Source organism: Euprymna scolopes, chromosome 46 (genome assembly GCF_053919585.1).
Source record: "Euprymna scolopes isolate OS-2025 chromosome 46, ASM5391958v1, whole genome shotgun sequence".
NCBI classification, from domain to species: domain Eukaryota; kingdom Metazoa; phylum Mollusca; class Cephalopoda; order Sepiida; family Sepiolidae; genus Euprymna; species Euprymna scolopes.
The window spans coordinates 171,320,318-171,333,022 of NC_136527.1; the positions used below are offsets into that span (position 1 = coordinate 171,320,318).

General features: G+C 34.5%; 1 non-coding gene across 1 annotated transcript; it reads right to left on the reverse strand.

Moving 5' to 3' along the window:
• Window positions 1–10,074: 10,074 nt before the first annotated feature.
• On the reverse strand, window positions 10,075–10,245 carry LOC145271586 (U1 spliceosomal RNA). The gene has a single exon (XR_013865994.1). It is a non-coding gene; the product is annotated as a U1 spliceosomal RNA (small nuclear RNA).
• Window positions 10,246–12,705: the final 2,460 nt, after the last annotated feature.

Below are 12,705 nucleotides of genomic sequence, written 5' to 3' on the forward strand. Positions count from 1 at the left end.
ATATGAAGATGATCCCCTAATCTAAAAGCTTGGTTATTATCTTATTCCTTCTTTGCGGGTATTTTTAAGACTATTAAAACGTAATATCCAAGTTTAAATTGTGAAAATTTACCAAAATATTACCACTTTTGTCTAAGAATTTTGCAGAAGTTATTTTTTTATATCACTCTCATTTATTTTTGACATATGTTTCATTACAAAACATCTAAATTACTTTATAACAACATGTAAATATTGTTTTAATATAACTGCATAACGATCAGGAATTACCACTTTATATATTAAGTAAAAACATCCATAAATTGTTCCAGAAACGGCGAATTATCCCTGATAATGAAATATGATGGATTCAAAAGTACAGAAGCATACAATGGAAGGACAAACTCATTCATCTGCTGACTTTAATACAGATGTAAACTACATAAAAGTATTTCATTCAAATCAAATGCACTAGAAATATAGAATCGACAAAAAAATAGCAAAAATATTAAAAACATACAACATATTGATTTTATAAAGAAAAGAAAATTGATCACTTACTATAATAAATAACCTTGAACTGCATTGTAATTGATAACTTCACTTCCTTGATTTGATTGCTTTTGCGAATTAACCCGGTATATTAATTCAAATGTCCATTGGAAGATTATCAAATCTTTCTGTAATATAAAGAAAGGTTTGTGCAGATTTCGACTTAGGAGAGTAGACTTGACTTTAAACGCTGTAATCTTACTTGGAGTTTCTTAACGAGTTTGTTAAAGAGAAACTTCTTTCCTCAATGTCTTAATGCTCTGTTAATGGCTTGTGACTGTCTAATGTGCGAATGTCTACAGGTGAGTGTGATGTGTATAAAGTGACACATCTTAAGACATACCTCCTCGTTCCTTCTCTGTGCCTTCCTGGTGAGGTATTTTACATTGTCTCGTGTAGCTGGCAAATTCTGTTTTGGGTGAGGGATTACAGATGAACAAAGACAAGTGTTTGATTTGTATATAGAATCTTTATTAAAATTCACCAGGTATGAATCAGGTGTTTACATGCAAATAAGGAAAAAATTCGACCTCATTCTTTGTTGTGGCGCTTTCTATCTTCATTTCCAGACCTCTTGCTAACAGGTCTGCCCTCTCTGATGATCTAAACTCAACGCCTAAATTCTTTTGAAACTGGAAACTCACGTGAGGTCGCCACACGGTATTGTATCTACTAAGCTTACAGTGCACTCTGGTCGTCAGATATGATTGATGTACAGTTGCTCCCTTCTGACCCTACGATTGCATCAGTCATGTTTCTCTATTGTTCGTGGGAAACCAACTCAGCTCTGTCCGCACGGCAGACAGACAGACACATATATTTATAATCTGATAAATAGATTCATATCATTTTATATACGTAACAAGATCAAACAAGAGATACATTTAATTAAAAAAGATCAAACATTAAATCACTGGTAATTTTAGGGTTGCACCAAGCTTTCCCATTAAATAACTACATCAGCTAACTTTTGACAGTAACGAAAAAATAAGCTGAGAGATGATAATTATCTAAACTAGAATCATCAGACACAAAATACCTATTTAATTCAATAAAATATGATTAAAATATTATTCTTGTTTTTATTTTCAAAACGATGGTAAATATATGTAATTCTATTTAATTCAATGAAATATGATTAAAACATTATTTCTTGCTTTTATTTTCAAAACGATGGTAAATATATGTAATTCTATTTAATTCAATGAAATATGATTAAAACATTATTTCTTTCTTTTATTTTCAAAACGATGGTAAATATATGTAATTCTATTTAATTCAATAAAATATGATTAAAACATTATTTCTTGCTTTTATTTATTTTCAAAACGATGGTAAATATATGTAATTCTATTTAATTCAATAAAATATGATTAAAATATTATTCTTGTTTTGTTTTCAAAACGAAATTAATCATATGCAATTCTATTTAATTCAACAAAATATGACTAAACAATATTTCTTTCATTTAATTCAGTAAAATATGATTAATATATTTCTTGTTTTGTTTTCAAACGATAGTAATTATCTGTAATTCTATTTAATAAATGAAATATAATCAATAAATTTTAATATATATAATATATCTAAAACAATATTTCTTGTTTTTTTCAAAACGATAATAATCATATGTAGTTCTATTTAATTCAATAAAATATGATTAAAACTATAATTCTTCTTTTCAAAATGATAATAATCATATGTAATTCTATTTAATTCAATAAAATATGACTAATACAACATTCTAGGTATCTAAACTATATCTTTAAAACACCTACAAGTTTAAAATCTCATGTGTCTTTTATGAATATTTCGATAAGTATAATCTGGATTTTATTAGTTTAATCCAACAACATTTACAACAACAAAAACAAATGATGATACTAAAAATATTGAATTCCATATATTATTTTTTATTTACAGATGTTCCTGCCTGAATGCCTATATTGAATTAAAACAGATCATCATATTTACACAATGTTCTATAAAATATTCTATAAAAAATTAATGATTTATACGTAAAGAAACAAAGTTATTGTTTGGAGATGTATTTCCCAGTATCCTATGGAAGATTTTTTTTGTGAAATATGTTTAATGTTCAAATAAATCAAGAGAAAAGAACAGATTGAATCACAAATTACAAAAACATTTTTTAAAAACTACATGTTATATGTAGTATAAGAAACCGTTGCACCAGGAAATATATCCTAGAGACGTAAAACAAAGTAAATGATATATTCTTTGAATTGTATGTGTCTGTTCTCAAATTTAATAAAACAATTGTGAATTTCGAAAACAAAGCGAGGATAAAATATATTAAAAACTGTTTGCAATCTTATTTCAGTAAAACATGCAGGTCCACAGAAATGAAAAGCCACATTCTTGTGAAGTGTGTGGATATTCTTGTTCTGTAAAATCAAAGTTAGTGAAACATATGAAAACTCACACTCGTGCAAAACCACATTATTGTGAAGTGTGTGGAAAATCTTTTTCTGCTAAATCAAATTGTACCATACATATGAGAACTCACACTGGGGAAAAGCCACATTTTTGTCAAGTTTGTGGATATGTTTTTTCTGATAAATCAAATTTAATCAGACATATGAAAACCCATACTGGTGAAAAGCCACATTCTTGTGAAGTGTGTGGATATTCTTGTTCTGAAAAATCAAATTTAGTGAAACATATGAAAACTCACACTGGTGAAAAGCCACACTATTGTCAAGTTTGTGGAAAATCTTTTTCTGCTAAATATAGTGTAATCACACATATGAGAACCCACACTGGTGAAAAGCCACATTCTTGTCAAGTTTGTGGATATTATTTTTCTCAAAAATCAAAAGTAGTTATACATATGAGAACTCACACTGGTGAAAAACCGCATTCTTGTCAAGTTTGTGGAAAATCTTTTTCTGCTAAATATGATGTAACCCTGCATATGAAAACTCACACTGGTGAAAAGCCATATTCTTGTCAAGTTTGTAGACATGTTTGTTCTAGGAAATCAAATCTAATCAGACATATGAAAACTCATACTGGTGAAAAGCCACATTCATGTGAAGTGTGTGGACATTCTTTTTCGCAAAAATCAAAGTTAGTGAGACATATGAGGACTCACACTGGTTAAAAGCCACATTATTGTCGAGTTTGTGAAAAATCTTTTTCTGCTAAATCTAAATTAACTCACACTGCACAAACAAAAAATAAAATCTTTTTCTGCTAAATCTAAATTAACTCATACTGCGCTGCACAAATAAAAAATAAAATCAAAAACTTTGAAGCAAAAAGAATAAACTTTTTGCAAGAAACCCAAGAATGATCTATAGGTGCCTCGTTAAAGTGGTGAGCTCCCCACAAACACAAAAAGAAGTAGAAATCTTATGGAGGCCAATCTATGAGGACACTAAAGTACATAAAGAAAACAATTTGATAAATACCATCAAAAAGGAAAACAAAGAAAAGATGCCCGCTTTAAAAATTACCAAGAAAGGTGTCTGCAGGAAAGTAGCTCAATGCAGTAATTTCAAGACCCCATGAATAGACCAAATACCAAATTTCTGGCTGCAAAAACTCAACGCACTTCATCATCACTATGCCAAGGCATTCAATAGAATCATCAGTGGAGATGAAGAGCCACCTGAGTGGCTTACTGAATGCAGTACATTACTTATTCCCACAAAATAAGGAAACCCACGTGGCTAGCAAATATAGACTAATCTGCTGCCTCACAACAACCTACAAACTCTTAACAGGGATAATCGCTGATGCAACATACGACCATCTGATTGCTGGTGATTACCTCAGAAGTGAGAAGAGGTAGTGTACTAGGAAAAGGCTTGGCACAAAAGACCAACTCCTTGTAAGCAGAACAATATTAGAAGACTGCAGAAGAAGACAAATCTGTCAATGGCCTGGATTGATTCTAAGTATACAATATATATATATATATATATATATATATATATATATATATATATATATATATATACAGTATATAATTGACAGTATACCGCATTCCTGGATACTTCGCTGTTTGGAGTTGTACAATGCGCACACTGATATTAAATCATTCCTTCAAAAACAAATGGCCAGATAGTGCACGTCAATTACGCTACAGCACACGGAAGAAAGGATACAGATCCCAAAGATAAAGATCAAGCCAGGAATATTCTCAGGAGGCAGCCTCTAACAGCGCCTTTTCTGCGTCACAATGGATCCACTAAGTAAGCTACTTTAACGACTCGATACTTGATACAATCTCTCAGCATGAGCAGAAAGATCTACTATTTATGGATGACTTGAAACTCTATGCAGAATCCGAGAAACATGTTGTCTCTCTGATAGACATTGTTAAAAATTATACAGACGACATCTCCATGGAGTTTGGATTCGACAAATGTGCTAAGTGCACCATGCAGAAGGAAAGAAAGACAGCATCAGAACATCTTAATCTTGACAATGTTTCTATTGAAGACCTTGAAGAGGATGCTGTCTTTAAATACCTGGAATCGAGGAGAATGAGACACTTGAACATGGAAAGATGAGAGAAAAAGTACAGGGAGAATACTTCAAGCGACTTAAAAATATTCTTTCATCTCCAAAAAGCAAAATTATTGTCATCAATCAATTGGCAATACCCGTTGTATCTTATGGATTTGGCATAATCAATTTGCCACAAAACTGCATCAATAACCTTGACGTAAAAACTCGGAAAATGCTGGCCCTTCATAAAGACATTTACAAACATCCGTGCATGGACAGGCTGTACTTACCACGGAGAGAAGGTGGTTTAGGCCTCACTGAAATTAAGCATGCATGCTGAGCTGCAATGGTAAGCATAGGGCAATATATCAAATATTCTTCTGATCCCAAAATAAAAATGGTGAATGAACACCACACCAAATGTTTGCCTCAGCAGACGCCAACTAAAAAGCTCGGTTAAATTTTCAGTGGTAACACACTGGAAAACACAATAGAAGAATATGACAACCCAGTAACCCTAATACCCCGAAAGAAGAGAGGGGAGTATACAAAACATAACATAAGAGAGCAGGCAGGTTCATGGAAGAACTGAACCAGAGTTACATTGACAAGGAGGTTGGTTGTCTCTCTTGTGGCCTTGCCAAGCAAGTAATATATATATATATATATATATATATATATATATATATATATATATATATATATATATATAAATAATTTGTTAGAGAGAGCGACGTGAACCTGGGATTCACAAGGACACAATGATGTCATAATCCCTGGGGAAAAACTGACCAATATATTCATGGTGCCGGGATTGCCAGAGAAATGAATCGTGGTGACGTCAATCATCAGGGAAAAGCTGACCAAGTTATTTCTGGTGTCTGGATCACCAGAGAAATGCGTCATGATGAAATCAATCGCCAGGAGAAGTATGACCTACATGTCACTTGTAATGAATGGAAACGTTGGCCAGAAGAAACCCAACCGAAAACAATAAAGAAAATACAAAAAGAATCAACAATATAAACGGAAAAATGACATAGTTGAAGTAAAGAGTGAGAGACACAAACAGACAAACTGAAAGAGAGTTCTGCAACCCACGCCACATGCATCCTGACCCACTACTTTCTTATGTGTGATTTTCACTTGTATTTTCATGACTGTAAAATAAACAAGCCATATTTGAAATCTTCAAAAACGTCAGTTCTATTCATTGAAAACGAAAATAACTTTTCATCGATACGGCCGATAAAAACTGATAATCACAAACTCATTTATATATGTAACAGCAAGAGGGAATCACTTGTTTTCTTCTAAATGATGTAAATAAAAAGAAAGACATATTCTTGTACATTATGTAAATATTCATGTTCGGTAAATAAATTCATCTTCAGTAAATAAATTCATGTTCAGTAAATAAATTCATGTTCAGTAAATAAATTCATGCTCAGGAAATAAATTCATGTTCAGTAAATATATTCATGTTCAATAAATAAATTCATGTTCAGTAAATAAAGTGTTGTAAAAAATAATGACAAGTCATAATCTTGCAACACGTGTGTAGTTCTGTGCTGAGAAATAAAGGTTAGGCATACATATGAGATTTAACACTGAGATAATCATTTCAAAAACCACCTGGCAAATATATTCTATGAACTAAGTACAAAAGATATTTTTTAGAAATCGCTTAAAGAGACGGTTAGAATCTAAAAACGATCTCACGATTGGAATGTATAAGATAGTGGCTGAATGTCTAGAAACTTGTGGGATGCCCCATCTCCAACTGTAACAAAACAAGAACTGTTTTATTTAATCGACTATAAACAAGAGAGCTTGTATAATCAAGTCTCGTTCTGCATATGATAGTTCATGTATCGAAATGAAAGAAAAATAGAAAAGACATCAATTGCAAAAGACTGGTCAATATAATCGATTAATCAAATTCAATTGCTTTTAAAATGACGGTTAGAAAGTACAAATCCGTGCATATAGCATCCAGTAAGTTTCTTTATTGCAACTCTGGTTGTTTCACCAATCTCTTGATTGTAAGGAATTTTAACAACCATCATCTATAATAATTACAATGCAATGTAATTTGGATTTTATTTCAATAATCACCACACATATATTGAAGTTTCTGGTGGATATTCTCGGCAATCTAAGTTGGAAGTTGCCTGTATATATCATCGATATTCTGACAAAAATTATCAATTAAATAATGTTACATGACTTGAATTGCATTTTACATGAATTGAAGTATCTGGTGAATATCATCGATGTTTAACAAAACTTCTTTATAAAATTTCCATGTGTACCAATTTTATTTTCAAACGTTTTTGGGATTTTTAATATTTTTATTTTCATTTATATTTCATTACCTTACATATACTTTTTCATTACTAACAGTCCAGCTCGGCTTTGCATGTATATACTGTTCATAACATTATGTGCATATCTTTATATATTAAAATGTGTGACTCAAGTCCAGATAACCTACATCTAAAATTCAAAGTGTTTAAACCTAGAATTTGCGGAGGAGTTTGGTAGAGTCTGCAAAGGTCAACTTGTTCAACTTTGACCTCTTGGCACCTACATTATCGCCCAAAACTGATTAATAAGCTTGCTGCATTTCTGAATACCCTTTATGTAAAATTTCAACTATTTAGACCCAAAATTGGATACATAGTTTACTAGAGACAGTAAAGATAAAATCGTTTGAACTTTGACATCTAAATTTTCGGCAGATAAACGATTAAAACTTGTCCTGTATCTAGTGGCTGCTCCTGACTGAGATTAGTGGGGGGTTCTGCTTCAAAAATTTTACGTATTTTTTTAATATCGTGTAAAAGAAATTCGAATATATAAATAAATATTTAATCAAATAATAAACATTCAAATAAATATTCAAATATATAACAAAGACAAATAATCAATCAGAAATGGATAATACGCAAAAACTTTTTTATTAAAAATATTTTTTTAAATTATGTACACTTTACAGAATAATAAAAATAATATATACATTTATTCCTTTTAAACTTTTCAGATTAAATAAAAGTTTGCGTTTTTTTTTTTGCAAACAAACGGAAAACATTTTCAAAAATAACTTATTTTTTTTATAAAAACAAAAAGAAAAACTTTGAAATTTACTTGCCTGCCTACGAGGGTTAATTTAGGAGTTTACTATTTGAAAATAGCGTTTTATTTAATAACAGTTTTATTTACAAAAATTATTTTTTAAATGTATTTATAACAAAACGTATTTGCAAATAAAATACAGGATAAAAAGTTTACAATTTTATATAGTGAGCAAACAAACGAAAATATTTAAAGATACAAAATTGTATTTACAAATCTTTTAACAACGTGCATTTTATATAAAAAGAACAAACTTGGCTATTTACTGACCTTCCCATGCCGGTAAAGATCGACATAAAGTGGATATTTATTATAAGAAAATAGGATGTCATATATAAGCATTATAAAACATCGAATTTTGATGTAGCTTTCTCCCCCCACAAAACAAAAAATTAAAATTGTCTCAGTCCAGAAGGATTTCTAATTACTTTTTACATGCGTGTTATCTGCCCCATCTACTAACAAATTCAATGTAAAGTTTAAAATGCATAATTATAAAAACTGTGTTTTTTTTAAATACAAACACATTTTAATTAAAAAATCTTGTGTAAAAAATCCGTTTTTCAAAGTGTAAAACTTCTAACATTGTCCTTGTTGGAGGCAAATAAATGCTAATTTTTTTTTATCTAAAACATACAAGTTTAAAATATTTCTAACTAAAATGTATTTTCAACATAAACTGTTTCTTCGCTTGTAGGAAAATGTAAACAGTTTGTTTTTGTAAAGTTTAGTTGTTGCAAAAAAATAGCATTTAAAACTACTTAAAACAAACAAAAAAGCAGGTAGATGGAAAAGTAACTTTTATGGTAAGATTTATTTATTGTATATTTGATTTTTACCCTTAGTCGCGTGTTAGCTCCACTGCTAAATCCCCGAATACTTTTAATAATAATAAAAAAGTTTCTGCATATTATATATTTCCGTCTGCTATCGAATCAAATCGCAACGCTAAAAGAAAAAAAGCACAGTATTTTATGTACAAGAATACGTTTCATCGGCTGTCTAAAACGTCTAATCCGCGCAAGAGAATTTCATTAAGAAAGTGTAATTTCACAGCTCCAAGCAATTTTTATTTTGTTTTTATATGACTTTGGACACCGACATTAAACTTAATGATTGTATAATGTACACATAGAAAAAATAAAAGTATTATTTTTAATTTTATCATTAATATTGTGTAAAAATAACTGGGAGGGGGGTGCTGCAGTTCCACAGCTTCATGCACGAGCCGCCACTGCAAATGTTAAACAAAAAATCAATAATTCGGTACAAATCCAACTCACAATTAATTAATAATAAATAATGAAAGACTGTACGGGTCATGGGTGGGGGATTCAACCAATAGACACACGAAATCTGTTGGAGATTGTTAGACGTTTTCGTTCATCAATCTATATCAAAATAAAACAGTTTCAGTAGCTGTGACACCTTGGCCGATTCCTTACCCTTAAGAGATTGAGTATTTTATCATTTATTTTCTACTAATATAAAATTACAAATGTGAAACAAAAAATGAATAATTAGGCACAAATCCCACTCACAAAATGGAGGAGAGGCTGTGTACGTATTTATTTGTTAAAGGCTTATCCATAGCTAAAGTTTTTACTCGTAACAATCACTCCAGGGACTGTCCTATTTACTTACATCAACTCAATGATTTTTATATAACAGAAAAGATTATGTTCAATGCAAACGTTACTGATATGGACATGCAGATTTGATACAATCAGAACGTTGGAATAGAAGTGGATGATAAACTGATCTGGAAAACTCGTTTGTTTTGTGGCGCGTACAGAGATAGGTGATTGGAGAAAAGGGAAACTAAGAGGCTTTTTGCACAACATCGGTGAGAGTTATAGACCTACGGAACAGAATTAGGTTGTTTACTTATGTGTAGAAGGATATCTGATATTGATTGAATTATCGGGGTGAGCGCGTACGCAGACCCCACACTTAGAAATAATGAACCCGAATCGTCCACATTTGGGACGATCGCAAAGGTCAACCCAACCGTAGTGCAATGGAAGGGTCTCACTCTGGAGGAACGGCCTTATTGATTTATTGATCACCGTACCCTCGATACCAGGTAAGTATTATATTTAGCCCTTCGTCCCCGGCCTTGGCATTATCTACTGCCAAGGCCTCATTTGGGGTACGAAGAAGCTTAGGCACAAAGGCCAGTAAGGGGGAGTGGGGGAAAAAAGGGGTCTTTTCTAGTCCTTAGCTAGACTTGCGTAAGATAGCAAGTACTTTATTATAAAACCTATACTAGAGTTTCTATCACGCACTGTTTCGCCTAACATTCTTACCCGGACCTACTTAAAATAACAGCTCCCCAGCTTACGGGATGGCAGGCGACATTCACGCTGTGATAAAAGAAGAACATATAACATTATATACAAGAAATTAAAAGGAAAAATATGTACAAACTAAAGAGTAAAAATTTTTTTTTTTTTTTTTTTTTTTTTTTTGTAATGGGGGTGAGATGATGGGGAGGGGGGCAAACTAGAATACACCCAAAAAGAAATAAAAAGAAAACAAATTAACAAAATGCCTATGGGGGCGGGTTAGTAAGGGGACCCTCCCTACCTAACGGCTGGTCTGTCATATGAAACGCCCACTGTCTTCCGGTCCTCTTCCCCCGGGGGGAAAGGGTGAAAGCAAGCAGGTCGTTCCCTAAAGGGGAGTGGAGGAACTAGGGACATGTATGGAAAATAAATTAGGGTTGGGGATAATAGGGATGGATGGCGTCTTCCAAGATAATGTACGTAATGGGCAAAATAGGCCTGGGACAAAATAAAACAAGTGGACTATTGGGCATCTTTGGAAGCTCTCCTAGTGCCAATCTATCAAAAAATAAAAAGCTATGGGAACAGGATCCACACGCATACTACCCTAATCTAGGCCCTATAAAAAGCACAAGCTATCCACTCTTGGTGGTTACTGCCTATCTAGCCTTAAAACTACCCAATATTATAAGGTAAACCTTATATTACTTGTCTTGATTGGGCTGGGTTCCGAGAAAAAGGAAACCTCAGCACCCTAGGACCAATACCACTAGGGTGGAAACACGAACTTAAATCTAGCGCCTCGTCGGATGCACAAACTAGTGTTGTGCACCCATCTTCTATCAAAGTCGATGTGGGGCAATCTTTTCCAATCACATCTGATTTTCGTTTTAAGTTGATGCTTAAAACGAACAACCAGATCATGATCGGAAACAGACTGCCCCCTATAGACAATGTCCAGACGTGAAACCCACGTCACTAACCTAGCCACCGCTAGGATCGCTAGAAACCCCAACCGTTTCTCCCTGTCAAACGGCGGATCCACATTATCGACTACGTACGCTAAATCAAGTGGCACCGACCGCTCGGGGTCGATGCGAGCCGTTACCCCTTCGACATACTCCCAGAGACTCCGCACCCCGCTGCAAAGAAAGAACGCGTGTTCTCTCGTCTCCTCCTCTTCTTCATCATTGCAGCGTGGGCACGGGGGATAGTAATAATCCCTATCATGATCGTCTCTGGCTAGTTTGCCAAAGAGTGGCAGCGCGTCTCGGACTAGCCTCCACGTAATAGAAAATTCAGCGTTGTTGATGTAGCCACTGGCAGGCGCCCAACTCCACAGCGAGAGAACTTCCCCCCTCGACAGATGTAGCCGCTCCACCAGCGGGTCTTTTGCAGTCCCCTCCACTACATCCCTATATAGCAACCACCTAGGCCGTGCAAGGTCACTGGACCCCGGCAATGCCCTAAGGGCGGCTCGGCATTCGGTCAGGAAACACCTTTCCCCCGCCGGTCTTCTGCGACCTTCAGCGGCAGGGTTGGATATGAGCCGTGGGAAAGCTTGCTCCACGACTGGTACCCAGGGCGTTTCCTCCATCAGTGTCCGACTCAGGAATGCCAATCTTTCTGCGTGCTTGTGACTTAGCAGATCAGGCATCCCCAAGCCTCCCTCGCTAAGCTTCTGTGTACAGACCTGTCTACGGACATACGGCTTTCCTCCTACCCAAAGAAGTTTGAATAGGAGTTGCTCTAAAGCCTTACAGGGGTCCGCAGGCAGGGGAAGAACAGATAAACGGTAAAGGATCAGCGGAAACACGTATGTAGCACATGCCTCCGCACGACCCTTCAAGGACAATTTCCTCCGAATCCAAGTCCCTACTGACGACTCGACCTTAGTCTGTACTTCCGACCAATTCTTGTCCAGCTGGAGGTCCGGCCCGAACCACACACCGAGGATCTTTACTGGGCCATCTGTCCAGCCGAACGCACCTGGAAGCGAGTTTACCCCGGTCCAGGCGCCCAACCGCTTCTTCGTACCCCAAATGAGGCCTTGGCAGTAGATAATGCCAAGGCCGGGGACGAAGGGCTAAATATAATACTTACCTTCTGTCGGGCAACGTAGTCATGATCAAAGTGTAGTATCTGTTCCAAGACACGCACTAGACCAGACAAAGTTCTCGAAAGCAGGTGCCCACTTGGTCAGCCTTTTGACCACTTAAGGGTTTTATTTGTCCGGCCTAAAAGGACCGACCCCTTCTTTGGGTGA